Source organism: Myxocyprinus asiaticus, unplaced genomic scaffold (genome assembly GCF_019703515.2).
Source record: "Myxocyprinus asiaticus isolate MX2 ecotype Aquarium Trade unplaced genomic scaffold, UBuf_Myxa_2 HiC_scaffold_74, whole genome shotgun sequence".
Classification (NCBI taxonomy): Eukaryota; Metazoa; Chordata; class Actinopteri; order Cypriniformes; family Catostomidae; genus Myxocyprinus; species Myxocyprinus asiaticus.
The window spans coordinates 55,689-60,911 of NW_026249824.1; positions in this window are offsets into that span (position 1 = coordinate 55,689).

Below are 5,223 nucleotides of genomic sequence, written 5' to 3' on the forward strand. Positions count from 1 at the left end.
GAATATAATATGAAGTGATTCCTCAGTCGGTGCTCTTGGGTGATTTCCTAATCCACAGGCGTTACTAGTAAGTGAACGCCTACATTCACAAGTTTAAACATGAATTACAATCAATTAGGAACTTTATACAGTGTTCATGTCTGGATGAGTCCAAACCTTTTCTAATGTGGGCCAGATGCAAACAAACAAACAAACAAACAAATAAATAATAAAAACAGTAGTCGTGGCCCGCATGGCTGTAATAGGCTTATTAAAAAATATTTAGATTGGCACCATTACATTACATTTATACTGTACGGGTGACAGACCGGGTTTGGTTGGCACAGAGTTCATTTCCAGTCATTTTGAAATAATTTTCATGGGGTGTTTTAACATTTGCTTCACCAGAGGAAAGTGTGCCAATCAACCCCGGTCTACCCAGCAAACACAGAATGCTCCCCGAACATTAGCTAGCATTTGGTCACGTTTGGTTATTTTTGGGAATGTTCTCTTTGTTAGACTTTTTAAAAAAAAAATCTCATTAGTGCAGTGCAGCATTTAATTAAATGTAAAAAAGGATAACAGTATAATGGATTTAAACACATTCTGATGAAATAAGCATACAAGAATCTTATCCATCAGTTTTCTATAGCCGCTTGTCCAACCCAGTCTCGTGAAATTTTGTACATATTTTACAAGTTGGCTATTTCGTATGATTTTGTACGAGTTCATTCGTATAAATTCGTACGATGTCATCAAGTGCAAATGCCTGGATGTCTAATGCGGAAGTAAGCGCTGGTTCTGCGCAGGAGGCATTCAGGACATACTTCTTAATATTATGCCCTTACCCAAACCCCTTATCTAAACTTAATCAATCAGTCGAGTGTGTAAACATGATAGGAAGCTGCTGTGTGTGTGTGTGACAGAAGCAAGTAATTGTCGTGTATTAGATGGAAACGATGTCAAGCGACGTCATTGGCTGTAGTGGAATTCGTACAAATTCATACAAGTGCAGAATTAGCCAAATTTATAAAAGTCGTATGAATCCGTACGATTTCGCTGTGAGAGTGTGTAGGCTTATCCTGTATGTAGGGTTGCGGTAATGCTGGAGCCTTTCCGAGTTGTCTCAGGCCAAAGGCAGGGAAACACACTGGACAGGTGGCCAGAGAATCATATAGCCTACATTAATATCTTATCTTAATATCTTGCTACTTTACTCGCTGTGTCTGCACTGTTTGCACCACTTAATAACTAATTCCTTCTAGATGTGAGATTAAACATTCATGATAATGATTGAATAAAGATTGAAATCACGTAATAGAAAAGAACATGATATAGCTAAGATTTCAAATGGCCAAAAAACACAATTTAAAATAAAATGAAAAATTTGACTCTTTATTTTTTAATATATTTGAATTTGGCAATTGCCTGAAAAACCATTTCATGTCATCAATGATAAAAACTTGTATTTTGAAAAAACAAAAAGTTGTGGAAAAGAAAGAAGAGTTCAGAGAAAGAAGAGGCTGCTCAATATAGTGAGTTAAATGGTGCCATTGGTGTTACGTTGTTTAACGTTCATGAGAAAGATTTTTTTACTTTAGCAATAACAGAAGTGATTTTGTGGTAATGTGGTATTTTGGGACAATCAGAAAATGTAAACTCAAAGCTTTCTCTAACATTTAAGTTGTCATGAAGTTACTGTACTCTAAAAACAGAGGCTGAGTGAATATGATTTATATAAATCATACAAATATTACAATGTAGCAGTATAAAACAAAATATATAAAAATATCATTTTCATAATCCTGCATGTGAAGAATTAAAAATTGCATTTTAAAAATCACATGGCACAAAATTAAGTTCATCTACAGTATTAAATTAAACATCCAACAAAAAAGACATTAAAGGAATATTCTGTGGCATAATATTGATTACCAGAAATTAAAAGCTTATCGTTTTATAGTTGCACCTACATAAATTGTTCTGTTATAACTGCACTAGGTACTATTTGAGCTCTAAAGTTGATTAACAGTGAATATTTTAACATTTACGGATTGGATTCACTTCTGTTGTAAATGCCTCCCTGTAACCCTGATTTCTGCATTTTTTAGAAATTGCGGGACGAGTCGATATAAATTTTTCTGGTAATCAACATTATGCTGTCGATTGAGCTTAACTTGTATTGAACACAGAATATTCTTATATATTTAATCACACAAATTCACATTTTCATCATTATCACCTCTCACTGCACAAGTACAATCATTATTATTTTGAATAGTATAATTTTACTCCTGAACTCCTGGACTGAAATAATTGGAAATGTTGTTGATTTATCAATGATAAAATAATAGAAAATACAATCACATCTCACAGATTCATCATGCAACTAAAGCATTATTCATCAAAGCAGTATCTGTGACCTGCTATCATATACCACCAACTGATTTGAAGAAATGTTTTTTTCCTTGTACTACAGAAACACTATACTCTTACCCAAGGAATCTTAAGAGACCCGTCTCATGATTTGAGGCCAAATCATTGAAAAGTTATAAACAAAATGTTGACTCCCAGTGGATGATGCTGTCCTCAAACTGGTCATGTGTCCTCATAAACCACAGTCAGCACTGAATGAAATACTTCCTATGATGCTGTCAACTCTATTTACTGTTGTCTATCACCTGAATCAATACATTTAATAAATTAAAGTTATTAGCGTTACTTGATCTTGAAGCAAATGCACGCGTCTTCTCTGATGTTATACATGTTCAGTTTGGAATGAGGATTGACAAATATCCATAGTAAGATCTCCTAATTTAAGGATAAATAATAATAATAGTAATAATAATAATATAGTAAGCAGCAATTATAGGGCCAAGTACTCCAATGGCAAGCAGTTTGACTAAATATAGAATTCTGGTGATTGATTTTAAACAGAGTGATACATTTTTTTATTTTAATACTTATACTATAAATCAAATGCTTATAAATTTGACCAATAGGTGGCACTGTCACCAAATTGATATGGTATTGTCTGTGCTTGGTCACAATGCCAAATGTGAAGATGTCAATATGCCAAAGCGTTCATGAGATACAGCCTCAAATTCTTACTAGCATCTTGCCATTAAATTCATTGAAGCGATACATTAGGACAGTTTGGTCTATCAGACAGCTCATCATAACTTTTTGTCAGAAGTGTCTATAGATGATCAAGGCAAAATTTGGTGCGAATTGGAGTTATGGCCTAGGGAGAGTTCGAAAAGTAGGTTTCAATGAAATCAAAAATACCCAATAAGCAGACATTTCCCAAAATGGCAGAAAATAAGGGAATCTAAAGACAGCAGTCTCATGATTTTACCCCAAACTATCCAAACGTTATAAGCAAAAATAGCCATTTATCATATTTCTTGACCACTAGGTGGCACTGTGCCGAAACTGTGCAGGTACCAGTGCTTGTGCTGATATATACCAAGATTTCTTTCAATATACAGTATCTTGCAAAGATATAGTCTCGCATCCTTTTTACCATACTCTGTCAAATTCGTTAATACTGTATATGAGAACAGTTTAATCTATTATCATACATTTTATAACGGTTTATCACGAGTGTCTCTACATGATACATGCAAACTGTCAAGTGAATCGGACATACTGTCTAAGAGCGGTCTGGAAAAAAAATGGTTTACAATTAAATTTAAAATGCCGAACAGGAAGGATGGCCGACCATGGCAAATTTTGTATCATCATAACCGGCATGACCCAAGGATGTTTACAAAATAAGGGCGTATTCACACTAGGCCCGGTTGCTTTGTACTGTGCCCAAGCACGACTGTCGCCCCTCTCCACTCTCCCGCTGGCCTGCACTCACACTGCACTTAATGTTCCGGGCCTGAGCACGCTTACGTCAGTACGATGTGACTTTTTGTTTTGAAGTAAACAGGAAGAAAAGCAGCCTTGCACAGCACAATGGAGTCCATCATTCTAACGTTACTTTGTGGCTTATTTTGAAGTGCGGTGACACACGGCCCTCTCACATGCCTAATTGTCGACAGCATCGTACCACTGGAATTTATCCTTTTTGTCCGATGAGCTTCCAGATTTACAGAATGCATCCCGTACCTTCAGATATTGAACCCGCAGTTTTTTCAGCTTGTCACGACATTGCTCAATGGTTCTTTGGTGTCCACGAGATAATCAAAAATTTTACCAAATATCTCTGAGTTCTTGTGTTTTGTATCCAGTTGTTCCTGTATACGCTCGTCTGCCCAAATTTCCAGTAAACACTGCACCTCTGCCATAGACCAAAGCGATCCCTCTCCCGCCATGTTTTTTAAATGGAAAAGTCGCATCATTGTCGTCATGTTTTGAGTTCCGTGCTCGGCCGCGGTTAGTGATCACACTAGATGCGTACCATGCCCGAGCCAACTGGTTCAGCATAGTGTGAGTACACCCTTAGTCTCATGACAACAGGCCAAATGAATCTAAAGTTATAAGATTTTGACTTCTAGTTATGAAGTTATGAGCTTCAATATCTTTTGACCACTAGGTTGTGCTGTCCCCAATTTTTTGGAGAACCTTTAGGATATGGTAATGATATGCCAATGCCTTTGTTATATACAGCAATTTAATACAAAATTAAAAATGCCTGACGCACTGCGTGGCATTGCTCAGTATGGCGTGCTCGCCATAGACTCTGCTGATGTGGTTCACAGGGACAGTGTGGCCTGTCTGTAACTTTTTGTCATGAACGTTTCTAGATGATACGTGCAGCATTGAGTGAATCAGACATACAGTCTAGGAGGAGTTTGGCCGGAGATTAAAAATGATATGATCATGCAGACACTGTATGACCCAAGAAATCAGAGGAAAAAACATTTGACAGCACGTAATAGATAATGTTGACAGAGACTATGTTTAGTATTTAACCCTTATTAGTAAATAAGAGACTCGATAATGTCTGTGTATCCATGTGCTTGAACATCATATTGCAACATTATTATCTATACACCTAGAAAACACAGTTTTGCTGTTGTGTTTCTATCTAGTCCGAACACAGGGTACAGAGGTTGAGTGAATGTGGTGTGGACTCTATGAATGAGGCTCATTTTCTGAGAGACGCTGTAGAAGGACAGAATTCCTGCTTTGTGATCCACATACACTCCTATTCTTCTGGAGCTGTGGACTACAGGAAGTATGGTCTCAATGTTATTATGCCAGAATGAGTAACTGGAAGGAGAGCAAAAC